At 34.5% G+C, this 27,190-nt stretch overlaps 1 long non-coding RNA gene and 1 pseudogene across 1 annotated transcript in view; both read left to right on the forward strand.

The window, feature by feature from the left end:
• Positions 1–6,468, forward strand: part of LOC120602319 (uncharacterized) — a 58,209-nt gene extending 51,741 nt beyond the window's left edge. The window contains exon 8 of the long non-coding RNA XR_005652690.1: positions 3,816–6,468. This is a non-coding gene — a long non-coding RNA (uncharacterized LOC120602319). The remainder of the gene's footprint in view (positions 1–3,815) is intronic.
• Positions 6,469–14,655: 8,187 nt separating this feature from the next.
• LOC120602068 (60S ribosomal protein L37-like) overlaps positions 14,656–27,190 on the forward strand; it is a 43,322-nt pseudogene continuing 30,787 nt past the window's right edge.

The following is a 27,190-nucleotide window of genomic DNA, read 5'->3' on the forward strand; positions in this document are numbered from 1 at the left end:
AATCTGTAAAATCTAGTCATTTATAAACTTATAATTGATGATGATAATTGGATCATAATTTATTTTATTTGGTGAAGAGGACCGGGTCACACATAAATACCCAGTTTATGGCAAATCATTGTCATTGGTTTATACCAAGCTGCTCTGTTTGTTTATTTGAAAAAAGTTAATCCCACTTTAGTGGCAATTTCCCTCTTATACCCTCACCTTTTTGAGCACCTTAGGGTATGTTTGAGGGTATATTTTTCTGTTTGTGTTTGTCCTTGTAAAACTATATGTATTGTGTAGATTTTTAGTTTCATAAATAGAACTAATTTTGTTTCTCGTTTTTTTTTTCTATTTAGCATTGTTTTCAAGATCTGTTACTTTTTATGTCTATTCAGTAATTTCCCTGTTATCATGCTGTAGTGTATAGTTTGCATATACAGGCGTTGTTTTCTTTCTCAATGGTAGACTCAGAGATCTAGTTCTTGTCATCACAAACAATCCTTGTACAATTTCCCTGTAGACTGCGTCATAAATTTTATTCAGCACAAAACAGTGTTGTTAATGCTGCATTTGAGATAGCATTCATTAATATATGTAACTTTAAAGACTCATATCCTATGTTTCTCCTTGGGAATTTAAATTAAAGGCCCTAGGAAGAAACTTTTTAATCCCAAATTAAGGGACCACTGATTTTCCCACAGACTTACTAATGAAGTGAATCAGGCTATTATGGTGTGGTCTAATCTGTGTGAATATCAAGTATTGTTTAAATAGCCATTAAAAAATACTTCTGGAAAGAAAAATTCTCCCATGGAAGTGTGTGAAAATTGTTGCTATCATTATAAAGTCATTTAAAAGAGCATACTATTTGCTATGCAGTTTATCATAAGCTCTTACTTTCAAAAATAACTTTAAGCACTATGAAAGAATTGCCATTTTCTTCCCTATAATCTTGAATGTTGGCATCTTTACCAGTTTATCTGGGCTAAGTTGAAGTTATTCATAAATAACACTATCCATCAAATTTTCAGACTAGTGGCTAACATAAATGAGTACATTTGGACCACTAGTTCACATTATATACTAGTTTTAGGCTAATTAAAACTTAAAATTCTAATAGAATATAAGTTACTTCCTTTCTGTGAATAATGATTAAGCATATTAAATTTCACTACTTTTTTACTTCTTTTAGAAATTTGGTAAATGAAAAAATAAGATTTGCGATTAAGGCTTTATTTCTAGCCAGGAACTTGGAATATATATTAAAGGTGGTCACAGGTTGTTTGACCTTTCTCTCATGAGAGGTAGGATCTTCTGCCCACCTCTGGAATCTAAGTGAGCTCTGTGACTTCTTTGATCAATAGAATATGACAGTGTGACCTTGTATCTGTTTCCAAGCCTAGCTTTTAAGAAAAAGCCAGTTTCCAATTATAACCTTGGAATGCTCATTCTGAGGGCAGCCAGTTTCCATGGAAGAAAACTGAGTATGCTAGAACCATGCTACAAAGAAGCCTAGGCTAGCCACATGGAGAGAGCCAGATGGATGTGTATTTAGCCCTAGCAGTTCCAACCATGCCAGCATATGCATCAGAACTGGGGTGAAGAAGCCTTTAGATGATCCTAGCCTGAGTCACTCTGACTGTAGTTGAATGAGAGACCCCAAACTTCAGCTGAGCTCTGTCAACCCACAGAACAATATAAAATAATTGTTTTAAACCATTAAGTTTTGGGTGTGATTAATATGCAGCATTAGATAACAGGAATATCTGATCTCCAAATTGTTGCTCAGGCTAGTGGGATATTATGGTAATTGTGCTCTTTTTTTTTACTAAAATACTTAATTTTTATCTATGGTAACTAGGACAAGAGGCAGGAGACAATGAGTAGTTTCTGAATGTTTAAGCATTGGACTGAATTTGAAATTTATGTTACAGTGATCTATTGTGCAAAGACCAGAAAGAAAAGAAGACAAATGTGTTTGCAATTGCAGATAAATTTGATGAGCTTGAAAATTATTCATTTTGTATAGTGTTAAAAAGTATCTCTCTCAGGAATTCAGCATTTTTCTGTGGGACTGTATAGATTTGGGAAGTTTTGTTTTGTGAGATGACTCTTTATTCATTTCTCTATTTGGGACTGTGTGTATATTATCAGAATATTTGAAAAATATCCATCGCCTATTTGTATACTTTCGAATGCTTTATCTTTTAGTCTTGAGTCTGTACTTAAGACTAATGTGTGATCTACCTAGATCCCTGACCCTCAGTATCTTAATCTGTAAAATGAAGATAATGACTTTCACCAGTTTATAAGTCTTAATTGTGAAGGACAAATAGGGGAATTCATGGGAAATTCAGGAGAATGCCTGGGAGATAGTAGATGCTAAACAAAGTTTATTATTATTAATATTAATATTATCACCATATAAATAATAACCATAGAAATAAAAGGCTAGAGCAAGAGATTGTTTAGAAAGAGATTAAGTCCATAGTTTCTTCATTTTCAAGTGAAGAGTCTGATGGAATTCCAGTCCTTCCTCATTGCTATTTGCAATTCTCCTAAACATTAAAATATATATATATTTTCTTGAGTAATTAGTAAATATTTGGATGCCAGCGTAAAGTGTTCCCCGTATCTTTCTTTCATTTTAAATAGATTAACTCTATGTTTTGGAGGAATGTATGCCTTGCAGTCTGGACCAGGCAGTGGAGGACTCTGCAGTTCCCCGCAGGCCTTAGATGATACTTAAAAAATTTCTTGCCTAAGGTTGAACTGATTAATGAACAGTGTAGATTGAGCTGAGATGACATTCCCTTCCTGGGGTAGTGGAGATGAGAAGAGATATAAAATTCTTCATGATCTAGAGTTGTTTTTTCTGTTTTGTTTTGTTTTTTAACGTCTTATGTGTTAACTGTCCCCATTGCTTGTGTTGGAGTCCTTGTTTTCTGCGTGTGCTTACATAAACTTGCTGTACTTTGTCACCTCTTGAAAGTCACACATTTTTTCCTTCTGCTAAGATCACTCACTTGGGTTCTCTGACTAATGCCTAATGTTTGTTTTTTCTGGTCTCAGAGTAGAAATCTCTCTGGGAGTCCACTCAGATATCAACAGTTAGGTATCTCCTTCCTTAATATTTCTGTGGTTAACCTGAGTTTTGCTTAATCTAACACACCTGTTCCATTCTCCTAAAAAAATTTAGTGTATTTGTCTTCCAGTAGATTGTAAACTCCTTGAAGGAAGAGACCGCTTTGTTTTCACTGATGCGGACATCGCTTGGTGAATAAAAGTAAATATTTGTTGAATTAATGAATAAAGGGTCAAAATCAGAGGGTCAACTCCTTTGAGGCCTGTTCAGAAGAAAAAGAGAATACAGCTATGGAAATTATGACCTGAGGTTTCAACCCTCCCTTGTCCAACTAACTTGGAACTAGTTGAGTTTTATAACTTTTCATTCTTCCCATTTACTTTCATGTTTTTGTTTCTATATCTACCTAACTTATATCATATATTATTTATGGTCCTGGTCTACTTCTTTGTTAAATAAAACATTGAGCTCTTTTTACTTTTTAACTCAAAAGATTGAATTTATTTTTGCAGTAATAGTGGTGCTGATTTCCATTGCAAACATGGATGTTCCCTTAACACACATTAAGACTGTATCACACTCTATAGTATTCCAAAAAGGAAGGCGAACTGTTTTCAAAGGTAATAAATAGCTTTAACAACAAAGGATGTAAACACCTCATGAAACAAAAAGTCTCTAGTCATATGAATGACTTGTGGCTGAATATTTCAACAGGATCAACCTTTGTTTCTTTGATCTTTAGGTTTTTACTTTTGAATGTCCACACCTGGCATCTGCAGTAAAATACACAGCATCTGGATTACAGAATGCAAATAACATCCATTCAGGCAAACCTTCAAGAATAGCTGCTTTGGTATCTGCATCATGCATTGGAAATAAATTGATTTGGACTGCAGTAGAAACTATGTGATTTTGGGGGTCAACTTTAATGTTTTTTTAGATGGACCTATTGTTGCCTTCCTTTTTGGTATGAATGGGATTTTTCTTTCTTTCTTTCTTTTTTTTTTACTATTATCAATATCATTTTAATATTAATGATATTAATGTAGCATATTTAGTGAAAATGACTAGTTTTGCTTCTTCGGTTTCTGTGTACTTTTCTGCTTTAACGAATTTCTAAAACTCAAGAGAGAATTATTTATTAGCAAGATACTTAAACATGTCCCTTATGTTATTATCTTCAAGTTTCAGGTACCTTGGAAAAATGTTAAAATTTTAAACAAGCCAACATATATATTTTTTCAATTACATACCATCATGATTTCTTTTTTTCTCAAAACTTTCACTGAAGTGGGGTTAGGAAAAGTGCAGGGATTGACAAAAATAGAGGAAGGCAACTATTAATTGTTGTGTTTAATTGGGTAATGGACCTTACAGGCAAAATGTTTCTGAGACAGTTATATGACTTAGTGCTTCAAGAAAACTTGTAGATCATGTCCTCTTTAAGGGGATAATTAAACTTGCTTTTAGGTATAATAAAAGTGATACTAGGTTACTCAAGAAATTTATGGTAGTAGCTTTAAGGTCTTTTTTACTGAAAGCTATTTGGTCAGTATACATGTGTTTTTGAGTGATGCAGTTGAGTTATGAATTTTTATTTCAGGTATAAGCTGGTTATTTTGTAAAGAAGTTATGTTAAAATGTTATATTCAAAATGGACAAAATTACGTAGAATTAAAATCCATTCAGACTATGCTTTAGTTCTTGTTAATTTTCCCCCATCTCTATTCATCTAAATATCCAGATGTTTGATGTTACATGTGATTGTATGAAAGCTCTGATCTGAAATCCTATGGCTTACTGGATTACCCTTTACCCACATGGTTTAAATTAATAATAAAAAAATGATCCAGGGCAATCTTGCAACAAAAGAACAAGACTTTATTGTATAACAGAATTGCAGATGTGGAAAGGTGCTCATAATAAAGACAGAATATTTCTGTTTCACAGAGCATCTGGAATGCCACAGGATCTCTAAGTTATCAGGAGCTAATGTTAGACAGCCTTGGTTGGTGATTAATTTAATATTCAGAGAAACTTTTTTAAAGCCTTGTGCCATTCATCATCATAATGTCATTTTTGCAATCCTAAAATGATTTACAAAGTCAACTCTCCCCCTAATTTCTAAAACAATATTAAGACATCAAAAAGTTTCAGATACAAACTTCAAAGGGCAGCCAAATCAGAGATTTCTGGCTAAGACAGTTTAGATCATTTAATATCCTTTGGTTTTCCTAGGATTAAATTACAGCCTATAGAATTCCTGGAATCTGGCTAAGGAAGTATTATATAATATAGCATGGCAATTTTGGGGAGGCTGGCAAAAGACTAAGAGAAGGAGATGGCATCTTTTAAATTTATCAACCTTTCAGTGAATGCTTGTGAAATATTAGAGGTATGAGAAGTTATCCCAGTGTGGATACCAAGCTCTGATGACCAGAGAAATGTTTGTGTATAAGCTCAGGGTGACATTCATTTAGAGACACTTCTTTTCTTCTTGTAGTCATCACATTACAGCGAAGCTTAGATTCATGGCTCATGAATGAATATCTGAGGCCTGAACTGATAACAGGAACTCATTCTGGCACAGCCACAAAGGCAGTGCTTCTAGTCATTGTGGTTTTCTGGGGACAACAATGAGTGCTGGCTGCTTGTGCAGCGCCGTGACGTGGTATGGAAGAATCACACCACACATCATTCTGTCTGCAGGAACAATCCTGTATGTAACCACCGGTCTCTGAGGAAATTTAGCATTTTCTGAAAGAAACACATTCAGCTTGAAGTGGAGCTGGTAAAAGAAAAGGTCTGTGAAACAAATGTTAGTGCTCTGACTAAACCAAAATATAAGTGATTGTTACAGGAAATGACCTGTTGCAGAGGACTTTCCACTCTAAACATATACATGCCACCAGAAAGGTGAGCGTGTCACAGGTTGTGATGTGCATAAAAGCGAATTCGATCACTCTTAAGATAATATATGCTTTTTAAACAAGATTTTGGTGACCTCAGGCTGTACTGTTGATCTGATAATCAGGTGCTTTTATGCCTTAAGCTAGCAACAGATTGTACAAACAAAATGCATTGAATTTTTTATGATGTAGAGAGATCAACAACGACAACAAAATTATAGAAATTGCAGAAAAAATTTTATAGAAAAACTACTTTTTTACAATTTAAAATTTGATTTAAAATTTAAATATATATCCACTATTCCTAACATCAGTGTTTTCTGTCTGTGTGTAAGAGAGCATTAGCCACAAGAGCATGATTTAAAGTGATTAAAGTGTGAGATCTGTTGAAACATTCAGTGCTCCTAAACCATAGTCTCAGAGTTCGCTTTGTAAATGTATTTCAATTTGGCATAACTAAATAAATCCAAACCCTTATTAGTTCAAGCTGCATTTTATACTTTTCCTAACATGTGTTGATCCTCCCAGTTTATTTTATTTTCACTTTACATTTTAAATTTAGATATGCTATTCCGTCCAAATGTGGTGAATCTATATTGTTTTTAAAAGGTTGAAAACATAACTATTTGCTTTAGCATAAAGTTTAGCATGGATTGCCCTATGTCATATTTTGGGGTTCATTTTCTCTCTTGGATACTCCCATGTATTTACTCAGAATTTCTTTGTGTGTGAGATGTCTAAAAGGAAACCATTACAGCACATTCAAAATTGCAGTAGACGTGATGATTGTATCAGCATCACTTTTCATATTCTTTCCGTACTATTTCTTTGTCTATCATCATTTTAAAGATAAATGAAAGTTGGTAAAGAAGAAGTAGGTAAAGGATGAAAACACCATAACACTAGAAGGTAGGATAGAGAAAAAAATATCAAAATAGGGTAAAAAGATTTCATAAAAGAGAGGTGGCTACTGGGCTATGGTTGGAGCCAATTATGTGCTTTGCTTAAAAAATTAAAATTATAATAGAATAATGGTAGAAAAGAGAAGATGAGTACGTATAAAATGGGGGTGGCTTCAGGAGTTCATCGATGATTAAATGTTACTCTTTTGCCTTTAGATTGACAGTCCTCCCCCCAGTTTCTTATGTCTCTGCCAGAATCTAGATTATTTTATTTAAAATATTGAATTTTCTCTCTGTCCAGGTCATAGACTAATACTTAACAGGGACCAAGCAAGCAGGTAGAGAAAAGGATAAATGTGTCCTATTGGGGATTATATATTTTTAAGCAAGATTTTGGAAATCTTGGATTTGGAAAGCATGCATTCTTTCTGAGGTACAGCTGGTACCTCAGCTCCATCCGCCTGCTGCTGTGAGGGAATGTGAGGTCTGTGTAGCCGTAGCTAACTCCTAACCACATCAATGAGGAAACAAAAATTTTATTTTCCTACTATTAAAAAGTGCAGTAGAAAAAGTCAAAAGCAAATATAAAATCTTAGTATTGTGTAATTTATTCCAGATACCATCAAATCAAGGGCAAGTTAATTAAATCACATAGTAACATCATAATTCTGCGCTTGGATATTGAGAGTACATAGTAAAATATACATTTTTTTCTTTTAAAATAAAAAAAACCTACATAGAATAGGGAACTATATAAGATCCTGGATATACAGAGGGGAAGAATTAAGGCCTCATATGTTCTTGAGTCTATCAGTTCTTTTCACTTTGTCAGCTTTTTCTTTTTAGGATTGGCTTTCACGCACAACTGAGGGACATTAGAACACACGTTGCACATGACCATTATATCTTCCACTGTCTGATTTTTTAAAAATTTCATACATGCTTTTAAAGTAAAAAGATATTGATTCCAGTGATTATATTAAGGTGGTTTTGAAGGTACTGCTATTAAGTCCTCTGAGCTTACACAAGTCCCCCTATTGACATATATTATCAGGTGTCTGAATTCTGTAGATTATATTTCTCAGAACTAAATATTCATTGACAAGAATATGTGTGCCAAATGTATTTGATTTAAAGGTAGGATTTAGCAAGATTTGTTGTGTTTATTATGTCGTAGATTGCTGTTGCTGTATTACGTGTGAGATGGTTTGAGGACATACCTTTTAAAAACCAATTCGGAGCTCCTTGATAAAGGACCTTGATAATAGCAGGTATTCAGCTGGTATGTTTGTTGGAAATAACTTGGACCCAATGAATCACACAGTCTCTAATATAGGCGATCTCTACATTGTTTTAGGTTAGACTACTGTTTTTCTAATGACAACTGGACCATTTTTTTTTTTCAAATAAATAAAAATATTTTAGGCACAAAGGAAAATTGATGATGACGTGAAATGTGGAAAAACCATAACAAAGAATTATCTTTTATATTAAATATGTCTTTATAATTCTACATCAAATACTAATTTTAAATAGAGCCCCAATATAAAGTAAATTTATAGCTTTAACCAAATTGATTTTAGGTTTTTAAGTAACAGAAGTGAAATTTGTTTATACCTCTGTGCCTCTTTTGTTAAACATAAACATGGAGAGCTATATATGAATTAGTACAAATTACTCAGAAGCTAGTAAGTCTTTAATTAAAATAAATAACTCTAAAGAGGCTACATCAGGGGTCCCCAACCCCTGGGCCATGGACTGGTACTGGTCAGTGGCCTGTTAGGAACTGGGCTGCACAGCAGGAGGTGAACGGAGGGTGAGTGAGCAAGGCTTCATCTGTTTTTGCAGCCGCTCCCCAGCGCTAGCATCACTGCCTCAGCTCCACCTCAGATCATCAGGCATTAGATTCTCATAGGAGCATTGGTCCCTGGTGCCAAAAAGGTTGCGTTAAATGACTTTAAGGATACTTAGACTCTCCAGTCGCTATTCACAAGAGAAAATGTGATATCGGTATATTAATTCCCTCTGAAGACATGTGATATGCAAGATATACTATACTGTGCTCTGTTTTTCTCAACAGCATTACAAGTCTATTTCCAAATTTTGTTTTATTACTACAGGGGACCTAAGGGAAATGCCAGCAGCGTAGCCCTTGTGAATCAGATTGATTTTAGGCAGGTCCATACTGTTGGGGTTGCCTTCTAGGCATAGCCTGCTGGCATCAGTAGTCTCCCCATCTTTTAGAGCTCTCGGTGGGCCTCCCTTTGCAATAGGGCCTTTTACTTTTTAAGAATAGTGGTCTTCCTTCCCTTCCAAGTGGCTTGGTCAGTGATTACTTGTAGAGTGCATCTGCCAAGTCTAGAAAATACTTTAATGATTTCATGAATCATAACCATGGAGTTTTCACTTTATTCTTTGACAAATTGAAGAGTTTCTGTGTAGAATTTATATTTCTTGAAAGGTAGTATGTCCTAAACATGAAAATCTCTAATGTCTATTGCCAATGATTTTTGAAGACCAAATTTATATTCTAATTAAGTCTTTGGGAAAATTAGAATTTTTGTTTTCGTTTTGTTTTATGTCATTATATGGTTAGATATGCTAAGTGGCTTTGTGTACTAAATGATATCAAATTTAGTATTTTATTATTCATCTACTTCAGTTGGCCAAATTTGTATGTGTGTACATACTTATATATGTAATAAAAATATATATGGAAATTTTTTTCTACATTGTTGTAAATAATGTTTTCAAGATTTTTTTTTATTGTATAGCTTATCTTAGGGTCTACTAGACACTGCTTCCAACAGGTTCTATATAGTCTTCTAATAAAATTGAGAAATAGAAAATAGCCGACACCAAGCTCCTACTTTGCGTCAGGAGCTGTTCTAAATGCTTTATGCATTTCTAACTCGTTTAATCCTCACAACACTATGATGTTGGTCATAGCACCAAGCTCTGTTCCATGAGTATTTCTGCTAAGGAGGAAAATGAAAAAAGAATTTTTTCCAGCAGAGTGGTATGGTAGGTAGGTGTTCAGTGGGTTGTAAACTGTTGCTGAGGAGGAATCGTGCATTAGGATAGAAAGATAAAAAGAGGTGGACAAAAATCTACATTTATCCTTTACGGATACCAGTCACACTGTATCCCTCTCTTAATTTATTTAAAACTATTTATTAACTGCTTCCTATGTTTGAGGCATGGCGCTGTCTGGTCAACAACAGTCACTTCTTCCTTCATAAACTTGATTGAATTTGAGGCCCAGCCATTCCTTGCCTTTCTTTTTGATTTTCCTCGTTTTCATTTTATGTTGACATAGTACTGCTTTTTCTTGTTTTACTCTGTGTTCCATGGTGATCATTAAGAAATTACGCAAAAATCTTGTGCAGTTGTGGGAGAACAGGTACATAAGTCTCTCTCTAGGCACTCTGGAGGCTAGGAAGATTGCCTTACAGGTAGATCTGAGGAATAGCAGTATGTCAGCATAATAAATTTGTATAGTTTCGGATAAAGTGGCAAATGAGATATAGTGGTGTAAGCACTGACTTGGAAATCAAGATTCCAGTGCCATATAGAAGTGGATGTTATCACTCTGTGGTATTGAAAAAGTCTGTACTATTTTCTAGCCTCACTTCCAGCCTCTGTAGAACAAAAACATTTAGTTATACGGTCACTAGAGTCCTTTCCATTGTAAAATTAACTACTGTTTTGAGAGTACAACCTTAGTCATGGAGTTGAACATCTGTTAACTATTCATTGGTGGATCAGGATCTTATTTAAGTTAATTTATAAAATGTGAATTAATAATATCAGAGAGGACTCCCAACGGTTATCTGTTTAATTCATTTTTAAGAATCCTGGAATCACCAAGCAGTATGACTACTGAAAATTTCAAGACTCATTAGTAGAATGCACATGTATTTTTAAACACCATTAAGAAAAGTATGTAACCATCCTCATTATATCTCAATTTCTGTGAGAAACAAACATTCCTGCAGTTATTTTAACTAACTTCCTTGTTTTAAATTTTTTAAAATATAAGAAGAGTTATACTTTATTTATTTTTTTTTTCATTTAACAACTATTGTTACAACTATTGTCAAGTTCTATGAAGTCACACCTTTGGTTCTCTCTTCTCTACAATAAATAATCTTCTTAAAAATGGCATTTGCCAATTTCAGGGATTTTCCGTGAAGCTAAATGATCTAAAATAGATGTTTTGAGTAATTGTTACTCAGTGAACTTCACTGTATCACAGGGCATAAAGCAGAAATATGATCTCCTTAATCTTGATTCTATTTTCTACATGTTCCATAACTTCCTCCATCAATACAACCAAAGCAGCTGAAAGTTAGAAAACTGTGGTACTTGTCTTCAAATCCCTTTGCACTTAGGTAGTGGGTGTGAAAACAGAAATGTAAGAAACAGAACATGTGTGATATATGAATCAAAGTGTAGAGGCTATTTGGTGTGAAACAATGTGATCCTTGTAGCTCCTGCTAATGCATCATTCGGCAAATGCCTGAAGAAGACAGTTTTCAATGGCAAAAACAGTCTCCTGGAAATAGACCCTTCATTCAGTCCCTTGCATGAAACTTTACTGGATGAAAACAATGGAAAATCTTTATCTTATGAACTTAAAATAGGTGTCTGTCATTGGATACATAACAAATACATGAAAATGAATTGATTCACATCATTACTTGGTTTCTGCAAAACTAACTCCTCCATTTCCGTTAAAATTCTTCACAAGTCAAGGTATCATATGTAGCACATGGAAACAAATAAATATAGCTAAAGTATATTTTCTAACGGGAGTGCCTTAGCTGGTTTTGCTGACCTAAGGCCCCAAAATATGATTATAGTAATTAGGCAGAATTCACACAGCCCTAGGCATCTAAACATAAATACTTGGAAGAATTCTTTAATCCAGAGCTTTATGAAGGTGATATGCATAATGTTCGAGAATGACCAAATTATAATATATATAATATAGATTTCTAGTCCATTAGCCTAAATATTATTATATAACTATTTACAGAGGAAATACTGCAGACCTCAAGTCATTTTATTCAGGAGCTGGTGGAAATGAATCTGGGTAAGACAGTATGGATAAGAGAATTGTTCACTTCTGGTCTTACACAGGTTTTCATAATCTTTCTGTTTGTTCTCAGCTTTGCTCATCTCGTGTTCTGTGTGCCTCATTTTTTTTCTTTGTTTCAGTGACTGTTTCCATTTGTAGAAAATTCTTTCTCTTCTACTACAACTGCTCTACAATCTCTAAATATTGATTAATACCATTACTATGGAAGGTTTTTGTTTGTTTGTTTCCCCCCGCCCTCAAGAAATTCTGCAGAACCCCCTGAGTCATTTATAACTCCAGCATTAACCTCCCTTCGTAGTTCAGAACCGTGGTCAACTTTTTACCCAGAGGGTCAGTGTTCTCTGTTTATCTACCTCTGCGGTGATTAGAAAGAATCGGGTCAGAATGTCCTAATTCTGATTTCGGCCAGCGTTGAAAACGCATCCTCCTTTGGATGGCTTCATGACACAAATATTATAATTCAGTTAAACAAGCCAGAACTCTCCATCCTCCCACATCCTCATCCCCCACCTAAAGAATTTCAAAAACGTTACTGCATAACAGTTTTCACCACTTCCAGTCCCCCGCATTTCCATCCTCCTCCCCTAAAGCCATGAAATACCAAGTCCAGACCTGTTCACATCATTTTTGCATTTACTGTTTCACTTCTTTTTTTCTGGGGATGTTTGCCTGTGTTTCCTCTAAGTATATCCCTTGCTCCTTCAGGGAGCATTTACAGTTTCCCCTCTATTGCTCTCTGTAACCACAGGCTAGTTGCAGGGGTAGACAGGTTTGTGGAAGCTGTGTTGCAATGTGTTTTTTCTTTCTTCTACTTATAATTTAAACTTGGCCTGTGGTCTATTTAATGCTGAAACCTTGAGTCTAGTGTGGAATAATTCTTACCCTTGTAGATTTTATCATTTTGGAAGGGTGAGGAGGAGATTTGGAAATGGTCATCATTTTTCTTGAAACCCCAACACTTGTCTTGGTAATGAAGATAGCATGTTGAGGAGCAATATGATATCATGGATGTAAAGGTTCGTCCATCTAGAATATAGCTGCTCACCAGATGAAGAAATATTAGTTTTCTTCTATCTCGTGAGAGACTTTTTGAGGACCAATTGAGGTAATACAGAGGGTACGTTTTGTAAACTTTATGGACTTCATAATTGGCATTTGTCAGTATTAACCATACACGTGTCTACTCCTGCAGGGTGCAGAAATAAAATGCTATGACCCCTGTATGATTAAAGATTCATTGGAATGATCTGATTTCAAGGTGATTTTGTATATAATGGAAAAGAAAAGATTTAGAAGAGCAGTGAGAATTTTATTTTCATATAGTTAATCTATTAACATCTAATACTAAAGTAAGAGCACATTTTTAAAAATTGTTTGCTCCTGTTAGTTTGACTGTAGCTCTGTAAGTTTGATTTTGCTACAAAAGCCTCTAGCCCTCAATAACATTTAATATAATATAGAATATATTATTATATAATCACAGTATTAATTAATATTTTATGATAGATCACAATAGCAAAGTATAATAGTTATTAATATACTAATATAGCATTTATAGTAGTATGATATATAAAATGTATAGGTATATTTTAATATATTTTACATGTGATTGTAAATATAACAGTTTTAATCCCGGTCTTTTATCATAGTGAGCTATATACCTATCAGTCTTTTCACCATGTGACTCTGAGCTCTTTGAGGATTCAGTTGTCTGTATGTTCTGAGTCAGTATTCTGCACTTAATAGATGTTCCCTAAATTTCTGTTCAGTAAGTACATTCCTTAGCATGTCAGTTCCTAAACATATTAGTAATTTCCCCTACAAAAGGAAAAGTATTTTGTGTCAAGTAAGTTGTAAGACTCCTAGGTTAAACAAGAAAGCAGGTTTCTTATATAGCAAGACTTCTCAGGGCCCTTGATTAGCTCAAATGTGTTGTGAATTCCACAGGGAGTTATAGTATGAGTGGTTGAATTCATTTATTCATTTGTTCAATAAATATATTTTTAGTGTCTTCAGTGTGGCAGGCAGTGTTCCCATTTATTTAGACTTAAGCAGAGAACAAGAAGACAGGATATCTCTCCATGGAGTTCTCTTTCTGGAATTCTCCACTGATACATATTTTTTCCAAGGCATATTTCCTAGGAATAGCTACTACTCTGCCTAAAATATTTTAAAATTAATGTTGTATATATTAACATTGTATATTTCTCCCTTCCTCTGCTTCTTTTTTTACTCTGACTTATAGATACACAGATCCCCAGTCATTACTCTAAAGGTTAAAACCAAGTATTTATTGAATACTCATATGCTAGTTTTTGTCCTAATTCAATTTTTCATTATTTATCATTTTATTCCTAAACTTCCACTAAGTCTCGTATCTTCTTCCGAGGTTCCAGCCAGTGCAGAATTACAGGCATGTTAGACAATGAAAGAGTTTGATTATTTTGGTGCCTGATTATCTTAAGAAATGATTTTTGTTCCCAAACCAAGTTTGTCCAAGAGTGGAGACAAACTGCATGGCTTATTTGGAATCTCAAAAAGTCCCACAAAGTGACTTTTGCTCATAGATGATGTAGAACTGAGAGTAGAGGCACTGGACCAAGAAGATGTTTCATCATTAGAAAGGGAAACGGTTTCCAAACAGTGGCGGTCCACAGAGAGTTGTCGATGGCCATCGTGTCAAAGTTCTCATTCTTACTTTTCATTGACAGGGAGCTGGCACGCATCTCAGCTGTGTCAGGAAATGTGTTTTCGACATTTGAGAGGTGAGAAGAGAACCAGGAAGGAGACTTTGGGGCCTTTTAAATGATTATACAACTTAAGCCAGGTTCTTATTCTATAGAAATAGTCATATTGAGTTATAAGTATGAAAATCTGGCTCCACTGTACTTTATTCTCTAAAGAGCTTAACATTTCATCTTATTTTATCCAGCAACAATAATGTGCTTCACCTGCATTTAGCATTATGAAGTAGATATTTAATGGAATTAAGTCACTGGAGCTTTATGCCTGATACAGCCCTTAATAATTATGAAAAGCTTTATGATTACTATTTTAGAATTATTTCACTCTCTTATCAGCGGTATTTGGCCAGTCCAAAAAACAGACTGTGCCTTTATCCTTTTATTTCTAGAGCTGACACAGTGTTGTGGAATGAAAGAGTATTGAATTATAATTTTATCGAGGTCGGGTGTTATGCCAAATTTAGTTTATAAGTAAATTAGAACTGCTTCAGAATTAGGTCAGGTTAGTGTGCATTTACTTCTGTGCAGTAATTTCTGCTTCTTACTCAGTGAAGGGTTATGGGATTAGTACCAGTAATCCCTCCTGCTCTCCATGCTCCGTGCTCAGAATATAAACAAGAAGGGTATGCTGATTCAAGGAAAGCATTTTTTTCAATAGGGCTGCTGCTTACTCTGTCCCATATGGACCTCTCAAAATAGTGGCCACAATTTTGGTTGGTCACAACAGACTGGGGACAAGAAGACATGAAGGCAACACATGATAGTGGATTTATAAAATCAACAAAAACCTGGTTAAAGATGAATTTGATTCATAAAAGATAGTTTTCTAAACAACCAAATATAGCCTTTAAGTTAAGACAAAACAAAACAAAACAGCAATCTGCTATTTACCTGTTCACTCACTGGAATATTGGTGAAGCACATGGTCTTACAAGCCCCTCTCTAGTCATCACCCTAATTTTGAGTCTTTACTTCCATGATCTATACTGTCCCAAACATCCCTCAGACCTATATCCTACTGCTCACTTCCTTTAACCCGAGCCCATATCCCCATTGCAAAGTGCTTTGTTTATGTCTGCAACTGCTCAGATGCCATCTGTGAAGCATTGAGCTATCGTGCCTATATTTCTACCAGCTCAAGTTATTTCTCTTCCTATTTTTATGGCACAAATAAGTGCAGTTTTTGAGAAACAGATTTTTTGTTTGTTTGTTTTGTTTCAGTGACAATGATTCTGCTAACACTTAGAAAAAATCTGTGCTACAAAAGGCCTTCTGCACTTGGGATAAGTCGGATTTTGTTGACCTCTCCCAATTTAGGCACAGAAAAATTTATATATTATCAGAAATTTCCTTATTATATTCCTCACAGAATTTTGTTTCGCAGAATGTCTCATGGCTCTTGCTACCAGATCTCCCCAGGCTGATAAAAGAGGGGATTAAAATTGTGTCACTTGCCTTTTAAGATGGTGGTTTTGCTAGGAGGGTGGGACTTGTCAGTCAGTTTCTCTATCAGGAAGTTGGTCATTACAAACTGCTTCACAGTTTACTAGAGACTATTGTTACCTGAAGGGAAATAGTGAAATAAGTATTGGCTACATTTTCCATGCCCTGGAGATAGTGTTGATGATATGTAGGGACAATGAGGTTAAATATAAAACATACAGGACAGTGTATACACATAGTAAGAGCTATTAATGCTGTTGCTATTTGTACTCTTTTGAGACTATAATGGAACTACAGATATAGCAAACAGAGGAAATATATTTTCCCTGCATTGGCTTGTGATGGAAGAACTCAAGGAAGCAATTCATGTTACTCTTCCCCAAACTTCAACTCGACCATTTATAAGACTCCATATATTGAGAAAAAACTTCCACCTAAAATTCCACCTCTAATGCTTAGAAGTACTTTATTTGTCATTTTTCTTCACAGAAAGTTTTCCCATTAAGGCTTTTAGAAATGGCTTGAGTCTCTCAAGGAGCAGAAATGGTAGAGGAAAGAATATGTGCCTGCTTTAGGTCACTATCTCTGTTATAAAAGAAGGTAATATTTCAAGTAGGTACAGCAGATAAAGGGACAATGGCATAAATGGGCTGATGTGAAGGTTTTATGTGAGTCAGTGGCAACTTGAAAGGTTTATTGGTGACATAGTTAATACAGGCCTGGACCCGGAGCCTGGAGATTGCTACTAGCTTGAGCTTTGCATCAGTCACTTAACCTTTGTTTCTTCTCCTTTAAGAAGAGGATAAAATTACTAACCCAATCCAAGAAGGGACAGAGGAATGGATAATTATGTATGGATTTTGAGAATCAAGATTCTCAGAAAATACATTTTTTAATTACTACATTTGCCCCATAGTATTCGAAAAACGTTAATCTTTTTCTTGTTTTACAAAGTTCTGGATTGTGTTCTGTTGGTGCCCATCAATTATGACCATCTGTCTTAAAAAAAAAAGTGCTTCGAAATGAATATTATGAGGTGACAAGGTAATGAAAGCAGATAAAGCCTGTTTCTAGTAAAGAATTTTTTTTTTTTTAAACTTAACTGTTTTGGTATTGATTAGAGTTTAATAATGTTCTTTAAAATTATACATAGAGTAATAAATAACTGATATTTATGTGGCCATTTTATTGTTTTGCAAATGCTGGCACATGTTATCTCACTTAAACATCACAACAACTTTACGTGAAATTGCACAAGGAATTTGGATTCCAAAGCTATTGAGTGGCTCGCCCAAGGACACAGGGCTGGCAAGAGGTAGATCAAAATAGAGGCCTTGCAGCTTCAAATCCAGAGCTCTCTCCAAAATCCACCACAATCTCTTCAAAGACAAAAGGACACAAACTCTCAGACTTGTATCTGACAAACATTATGATTGATATGTACCGTACTAAGACAAAACGTACATGGTGGAATTAATGATAAAATAATGGTTTAATCTTCTAGGCAATCCTCCCGCCCACCCCTACTGCCAATTTCCCAAATACCAAACCTTCTATTTATCTTTAATAGACAAACACCCTTCTTAATGTACTTGAGCATTTTGGGGGATTGTATGGTATGTCCTCATGCAATATGAAGAATGCATTTGTTTTTTTCCCAACTGAATATAGAATTGGTACTTTTTACATGATGTTCTCATTCATCACAAAACTAATTCTCAAACATATTTTGGCAAAGAAGTGAAGGAGTGATTTGAATTATAAAGCAGCTGGCAAAACTGTAGGCATCATTGGTAATTAAGACCAATTTGACATGTTTATCATTTAGTGCAAACAATGTTATCTGATCCAGTTTCCTTAGTTCCTGAGATGTCACTATGCTTCATCTCTTCTGTCTATTTGCCGGCATTGATTATTAAACACTTAGCTCTTTAATTTGGGGGAAATTCTACATAGCCGTCTCATTCATTTCAAACATTTGCCTGTGAATCACCACATCTCATGTTTCTATGAGCTCTGTTAATAGAAAGAATGAAATGGCCGTCACAAAGTCTCGTTTGTTCTGTTTGATGCTTATTCTCCTTTCTTTGTTTCCTTTACCCTTTTAAACTGTAAAAGTGTCATCATTACAACATTGAGAGACTTTTAAGGGAACACATAAACTGCAGTCCTGCTACCCTTCATGCAACGAGTTTCCTCTCCTGGTTTGACCTTATATCTTCATTGCACTTTGTACACTTCCGAGAGGACAGGCAGTTCTGGCTAAGCCTTTATCAGCATGCCAACTGCACCACGTTGTAACTGGCTCTTCAGTTATTGTTCTCTCTCTAGACCGCAAACTCTTGTAGGAAGGAGGTTTTATTTTGTTGGAATTTTTATTCCCAGCTCATAGAATGCTGTATGGCACATACAAGTGATTCATTTAATGTTTGGTGAATAAATAAATGAATGTCATATCAAGTGAATTGAGATAGCATTTTCTGTTCTTCCATTCTCTGGCTGTTTTCCTTGGGCACGATGATCAGTATCTACCTATAACATTGAGACAAGGATAATATTATTCACAGAGATTACTGTTAAGAGATATTTAGACTGTACACTCGAGTGTTTTTATACTGTGAAGTACTCTTCAAAAGATGATTACGCTAATTATCACAACTTCCCATAAACATGCCATAAATAATTTTTTTGCTTTAGTTCAGGTCTGGATTATTGCAATAACATTGTAACTAGCCTCTATGCTTCCATTCCCACTCTTTACTCCATATTGTACCATGAAAATCATAAGATAGGACTATCAATTCTTCACTTCGCACCCTTCAACAGAAACCTGTCTGTCTTGTTCACCACCACATCCCTGACTCCCAGACCTGTGCCTGATATTTGTGCTTGTAAGCCTTTGGTAGCTTTATATCCAGCATCTGGAGGCCTCCGAAGAAGGCATAGGAATTTTTCATCACATGCCTCCTATGTACCTCCCCAGCCCTTAATCTCACTCCAGCAAGACTTGGACACCTGTCCAGGATTGTAATAATAAATAACCCTGGGGAATTCTCCAAATAGACCATGCTTCTTTCCATCTCAGTGCCTTTGCATAAGCTTTCCTTTTCTTTCCAGAAGGCAGTTTCCTTCCCCCACTGGGGCGCTTGACAAATGGTTATCCCTTACAACTCAGTTTAACATTAGACTTTTCTTCAAAGCATTTGCCTTTCACCTGGCAAAGGTTTCTTGTCATTTGATCTCACACAGCATAGTGCATGTAAACATATTATAATACAGTAAGCAAGTAATCTGTAATAATTGTTTGCATGTGTTTTTTTCTTGGTGATGAGCTCTTTGTGTGGAGCCTGAAATGTAATGATGTCTCTATTCCTTGCACCTAATATGGTGCTTGGTACTCCATAAGCACTCAATAAATATTTCTGGAATGAATTATTATACAAACTTTGTAACTATAATTTCCTTCCAACAGTATAATCTACCATATTTTTCTACTAGAATTTACTACTATTGGAAAATTTGGAAATTTCCAGTCATTTTGCATGTAGATTCTCATTACAAAGGAATTTTTCACTTAGTGGAAATTGTCAGGCAATGAAACCTTTTAAAATAAAGTTTCTGATAAATAATGTCTTAGAATTGTTAGATTAAATTAGGAAGGAAAAATGTACTTTTTTTTGGTAAGCTTATTTGTAGACAGGTGCTGTGTATACAGAGTCAAACTTAAAATACGAAATTATCTGTGTAAAACATTGGGATTTATATGCATGTGTGACTTTGATTTATATAATGAGTAATTTAAACAGAAGTACAATAGCAAAATGGGTAATAGCATTACTAAGCAGTTCACATAAGGGGAACTGTGAATGGCTTTCGAGTGTATGAAGAGATGTTCATAGTAATGCAAGAAATGCAGATTAACATATCAATAATCATTTACTCCAATTAAAATGAAAATATTAAAGAGAACGGTTATCACCAAATGTTAACAAAAGTGTGGGAAGATGTAATTTTTTGCATGGCTAGTGAAAGTATAGACCAAAGCAGTCATTCTAGAAAACAATCTTATAGCACTTAGCACAGATAAGTCATTTCATACAGTATTATTTGGAGTAGCAGGAAGATGAAAGCTTAGATGTCTAATGCAAGCAAACTTCATAAGAAATGGGATGGATGCAGCCTATCACAGTGCAGCAGTTAGAAGCAAAGGAACTAAATGAAGCACAACATGAATAAGTTGTAAAGATAGAATATTGAGTGTAAAAGATGAGATAGAATGCAATATATACTTATACATTTTAGTATGCCATTTTCTTTCACATGCTTTAATGACAGTGAGGTAATATGATTACAGTTTTGTTTTATCTTGTCCTGCTAGCAAGGTGGCTACTTCTATAGTAAGAGTACATAGTTATATAACATGTTTCAAAGCTACAGTTATTTCTTAAGGAGCTGGATATTAAAATTAATTTATTTAAAAAAACTAAGGTAGATTTTTTTCTCCTATAATATATGACTGTGAGAAGCTATTCTTTCCTTAATATTTAAAACTATGTTTGTTGGATTGCTACATCTTAAAAGCAGTTTTTTTCTTCTCTCTGAGAAGGGATGGAGGTCAAAGGATTAAGGAAAAATAATTATAAAATATTTAAAAGTCTTGGTTTATTTAATAACAGAGATCAGTTATTTTTCATGGTATTTTTACATGGACTACTTTGGTAAATGTTTTCTACTTTCTGTTAAAATGTCATATAAAAAAGGCATGAGACTAACTCCATTTTAAACTATCATGACAATAAACTGGGTTGCGAAGATAGAGCATAGAGGGTGGAGGACACGTCAGAGTACAGAAGCTGACACATAATTTTGTGGACAGATCTTGAAGTTTATACGTGACTCACTTTTTCTGCCCTTTATGTTTCTCCAATTAGAAGTTATCATGGGCGAAGATGGTCAAAAGGTACAAATTTTCAGTTATAAAATAATTGAGTAATGCAGATGTAATATTCAGCATGGTGGCTATAGTTAATAATATTGTATTGTATATTTGAAAGTTGCTAAGAAAGTAGATCTTAAAATTCTTATCGCAAAAATAATTTGTAACTATGTAATGATGGATATCAACTAGACTTATTTTGGTGATTATTTTGCAATATATACAAATATCAAATTATGTTGTAGATGTGAAACAAATATGAAGTTATATGTCAATTATATATTCATAAAAAGAAAAGAGTTATCATGGTTATTTTCAGCTAGTCTATTTTACTGACTCCTAGAAGTACCCAAGGTTAAGTCCCATGATGTCTCCTAGGTATCTTTCTAATAAATCTTGTCTGTTTCACTACAATTTCTCTATTTAACTTCTTTAGTTTAGTGTAATAGCTTTCTTGTTTTATAGTCTCTCCTCACTACAATCCAGCTCCCTAGTTATCTTTTTAAAATTGTCATTGACTTGCTTAAAGTTAGTTCTCTTGTTCCCCACAGGATCAAGTCTAATACTCTTTGGGATGGCATCCAAGGCACTTTGCTAAAGCACCTTGTACTTGCTTTCTGCTTCGGTCTTGCAGCACACTTCTTCCATGCTGCTCCCTGTGCCTAAAATTGTGCCTTCTTCTGGTGATGACAATGTGTTTAACACTCAACAGGAAGCCATCTTCCCTCTGTGATGCTGTTCCAGGAAGAGTGGGGCCTGTCTTATGTGTTTCTATTGTGCTTTTGGCACAGGAAATTGTACATATTGGCATAGGAGTCTATCTTCCAAGGAAGACCCCTACATATTCTGGCAAGGCTAGTGCCAATATTTAATATGTGTTTCTTTAGAAAACATCTTCCTTGGACATTTTAAAAGCAAAAAATTACTTGGTGATAGAATCCTTTGTTTGGCAGAAATGGGATATCTATCTATATCATCATTTTATCTCTGTATCAGTTCTTTCTTCTGAAAAAAGAGATCAGAATAGATGAGGGAGGAAGATATTTTAAATCTTTTTCCCTGCCTCCCTTTCCCCAAATATATATACTAACCACCCTGCAGATATGTCTTTGTCCAAAGCCTGAAGTCACTCTGTTTATAGTGAAGAATGCTATTATTTATGCCACAGGTCTTTCACCTTAAAATTCATTCTATTATATCAAAATTTGGCCGAGGACTTCTAAAGTCACCTAACCATAGATGTACAGAATGGGAGTCAGATGTTTGAAAGTTCCACTGAGTTCGCTTTAAAATACTGTGCTTGTATTACTTTATAATAAACTTAGATTAAAGATACAGCTGTAAGCATGCAGGAATGTCTTTACTATTACTATGATTTTGAAGTATAAACAACAAAATTGGGGATCAAACCATTAACTTCTATTTTGGTCCTTTTCTCGCTCCCTTTGGGTTTAAATAAGACACAGTTCTTATGTAATTTGGAAAGCTCTTTATAACCTTAATGGGGGATATTTTTTCCTATCATTTGTTTGGATAAAAAGACAAAACTGGTAAATTTAGAATTTCTTTGTAGAAAGTCTCTGTAAATGAAACTAATGAATCTTGATTCAATAAACTTGAATGAATATGTATTTTGTCATAGTTGAATGATCTAAGTACTCTGAAGTCAGATGTGCTTTCAAAATATTCACATAAATGTAAATTCTTAATTATGACCATTTTTAGGGTATTTATCTGTCTCCTAGTGGTTGTTGCTACTTTGGCCCCTTTTATATGTTTTGGACAGAGAAGGAAACACAATGCTTGCATTCCTGTGGTTGCTATAGTAATGGAAAAAAAAAACTGCAGCTGTGATTGTAGACTTGAAAAAAAAGACTGAGGTAATTTCAGCCCTGGAGACTTAGTAAATATTAATTGTGAAGAAGAAAGCTCCTGCTTTTATTCTTTAATAGTTTTTTTTTTTAATATGTAAGAGCCAGAAGTCAGTATACTGAGATAAATTGTGACTCAATGTTACTGCCTCTAATTGCATTCCAAAGGATTGAAACATTAACTAAAATTCTAAGCAGTAGAATTTTGTATTCAATTTAATGAATTTTCTGGCTAGAGCTGATATACTATGATGCAGTAGGAAAAACTGTGGCCTGATTTTTAAAAAAAAAAAAATCATAGATTTCCTCACAGAGCAAAGAAAACTACAGTTTTCTCTCAGGTGTTTCTTGATTATTTTTTTTCTGAATAAGTATTCTATTTTAGAATTTCTTTGGACAGTTGTATGACCCATGAAGACCAGCCTCAGAACAAAATCCTTTTTGTATTGCATAAAGCTCAGATACTATGACAGCCCAGGATAACAGAGACTGAAATCTTGGTTGATGCTCAATAAATATTAACTCCTGTCTTTATTCTTATTATATATATTTTTTGTAGTAGCAGATGTTATATTGTTATTACATTTGTTCCATGGGTAGTAATCTTAAAGGAGTTTGGTGATTAGGGCTCAGAAGTTGAAGGTGAAAGTCAGTTGTCATAAAGACAGTACAAATGCCAGTGGAGCTGGTAGAAATACCTTAGAGTAGTGAGCAGCCATGGTATTCAGGTGAGTTTTCATTAGTACATATTCACTAAATATTTGCCATGTATTGAATCACTGTGTTAGGAATATGGGTACAAAGAGCTATAGAATATATTTTTTTCCTGCCTAAGATGGGCTCATGAAGGATTCTGGATTCTATTACTATAAATTATGTAGTGATAATAATAAATTATTATTATGTTACTATGCTATATAATATTATATTATTATACATAGTATATATAAATAAGATATTACTATACATATATATATGTATATATATATAAAATGTTATTTTACCATAATTTGAGAAATACCCCTACAAAGGCATGTATAGGGTGCTACACAAGCACAGAGGAGGGTGAAATTAAATCAACACTTTATAGAGGCAGCATTGAAACTTGGCAGTTAAGAATGGACTCTGGAGCCAGGCCACCTAGGTTTCAATCTTAAAAACTTGTCATTCTTCCTTGTGCAGTATTAGCTGTGTAAATTAATGTGTCAGTGTTTCTGTTTCCTCTTTTGTATAATATGAATAATAAGTACCTAGTTTACAGGATGTTCTGAAGATTGTGTTTGCTATAAATGGAAATGAAATGAATATGTCTCTATTATCTATCTGTCTGTCTGTCTATCTATCTATCTATCTATCTATCTATCATCTGTCATCTATCTAATCTATTTATCTTATCTATCTACCTACTATATTAGAATAGTATTTGGAATATAGCAAGTGCTATATATATTTAAGCTGTTATTGTGATGAAAGTTGGGCCAGGAATACTTCTGCTGTCAAACAGTTTAACACCACAGCCCTAGGCCTTCTGGTTCCTTGGTTTCAGTGAGCAATGGCCTGAATCATACAAGAATTCAGGGGTCCTATAATGAGCAACCCTTTTGGAAACAGTGTGTTGAATACATGTACATTCTAATCTCACTAGTGTTGCTTTGGAGAATCATTAAACACTGTTAAAAATAATCCTGCTCTCACAATCTTGGAGCAGATTATATAAAGTGGTACAAATAAGAAGCAATTCAATTAAATATCATGCTGGCATTTAAGATTGGTTACTGTTGAGACTTTCAGCTTTAAATACGAACTCATATTTATTTATGTCCAGAGTGTCTTTTAAATATGGCATATACTTTCCAGTTGGCAGACACATAAAGATTTTTTTATACCTTGATACTTCCCTGAAGGCTGCCCCCCACCAAGAAAAATTTATGTCTGGTATAAATCTATGTTAGTTGACATTACCCCAAATATACCCTCATAATCTGAGAAACTATATTTATCCATTTTGAGGATATAATTCAAGAAAGATAGAGGTGTGTGTGCATGTGTCATACTAATATTATTATTATTGCTGCTATTTTATTACTCAGTGAGAACAATGGATTGGCAGCTTAGATGTAGCTTTATAGATGGAGCGTGGGAACCATTCTCATACTCCTGTAAGACAAGTGATTTGATGTACATTTATTATTCATAGATAACCTTAGGCATTTCAAATTTTAAAAAAATGAAAAAATGATGTATAGAGGACTGAAGAATATTTGGTCAATGATTTCAGGGTCCAGTAAAGCTTAGTAGGGTTATTGCCACCAAGATTTAGTACTTTGTCTTTCAAGTCTTATAAAATGATTTAGTTTTAGTAGATCCTAGAGGTATTTATGCCACACTTAATTGATTCCATAAATTCAATTTACATGAGCCTAATTTATAAGTTAGAATGTAAATTTACTTCCTTTTGCAAAGAACTTCAATGGGTCCTAATTGCTTATTGGATAAATTCCAAATCTGTTGGAATTCTTTGCTCCATGATCTGATGACCCAAGCTACTTCTCAACCTCATTATTACTTTTTTCTAAATTCATGACCTTCAACTGGATGAAAATGCCACTTATATTCTCAAGTCCTCCAGTTTTTCCAAAAAAGACTTTAAAGTCATTAGAAATGCATCTTCCTTGCTTTTGTGTCCTCGCATGTGAGTTAGGCATCAGCAGCAATTGAGAGTTAATTGTTGGTGTGATTAACTAAAGACAGACTTTTATTCACATCTCATATACTTAGTCCAGAAACATCTCACCTCCTGATTAGCCACCACAGTTCTTTATCATGCTGTCTTTGTATTTTTCAGCAGGAAGCTGTCAATTGCTAATGTATGTGGCTTCTTTGGGGGATTGATAATAGTCCTCAGAATTATCAATGGCTAGATTCTTTTATTCATTTTTTTTAAACAAGGGGTGTTATTAGTTTTATTGCAAAGAACCTAAGTGTGACCTCTGTGGAAAATGTCTCAAATGTGTTGTGTTTCTGCATTAGTACAGTATAGCATTTTCTCTCTTTTTCTAGTTTATGACATTATTATTACTATTTCTGTTGAACAGCCCTTGAGAATGGCTTTATTATTCCTAGAATCTGTTTCTTTAATGTTTTTTTTTTCATCAAAATAATAATTCTGTGCTGTCTAGTAAGTCTTCAGTCTCCTTGATGAGATGGAGAATATAGAAGAATTATTCAAATTCATCCATTTTCTTCTGCAATCCAGAGACCAACTATGTGATTAGGGATCTGTTTTAAGATATGGTTTTCTCGGTAGCTGTAATGCTGGGATTACTCATGCTGAATATACATTAATTTATTAATTCATTTATCATTTATTCACTCATGCATTCAGACATTCATTGAACATTTCTGTAAGGCCGATACTGTGCTAGATGATAGTAGTAATATTGAAAGAAAAAGATATTTTGACTACTCTTATGAGGCCAATTATCTCATGGGACAAATACATAAACTTATAAAAACATTTTATTAATACTATTAAATCAATTTGTGGGAGTCCTTTGCAGCCCTGGATATCAAGAATGGCTTCCTAGACTAGGTACTTATGAAAGGATGAATGGAAATATTTTTCAGTGAGAAGGGAAGGGAAGAACTGCAGATAGAGGGAACAGTATATTCAAAGGCAGAAGAGTTTTTTGTGACCTGGTGTATTCGGAACCTTTAGAGTGTTGGTTAGGTCTGAAGCTTATGTAACAGAGATAGTGGCATGAGATGAGATGGGAGATGCAATCAAGTGCTTGTCAGGACTGTTTATGTCATGTGAAAGACTTTAAACTTCTTGAAGGAGTTTGCTTTGGAAGGATTTCAGTCTGGAACTGATGATCAGTCCAGAATGAAAAGTCTTGTTGGATATAGAGAGATAAGGCAGCATGCGATTGCAAAGGTCCCTGTGATGACAGCCTTGAATAAAGCAGTGGCAGTGGTGATAAAGAAGGAAGACATGGAAATAAGGGATGGTTTATGAGCTGAATCAGTAAGAATTAGTGACTGACTGGATACTGGACACAAAGGCGAGGGACTGTTGCTTGACATTGGAGTAATTCCCAGATTATGACTTAGATGTCTGAATGGAGGACGTATCCTATAGGAGTGATTCTTTGTCCAAGCATATTTCCTTTAAATTTTTTATAATTAATTTTTTAAAATATGAAAAC

Source organism: Pteropus medius, unplaced genomic scaffold, assembly GCF_902729225.1.
Source record: "Pteropus medius unplaced genomic scaffold, Ma_sr-lr_union100, whole genome shotgun sequence".
NCBI lineage: Eukaryota > Metazoa > Chordata > Mammalia > Chiroptera > Pteropodidae > Pteropus > Pteropus medius.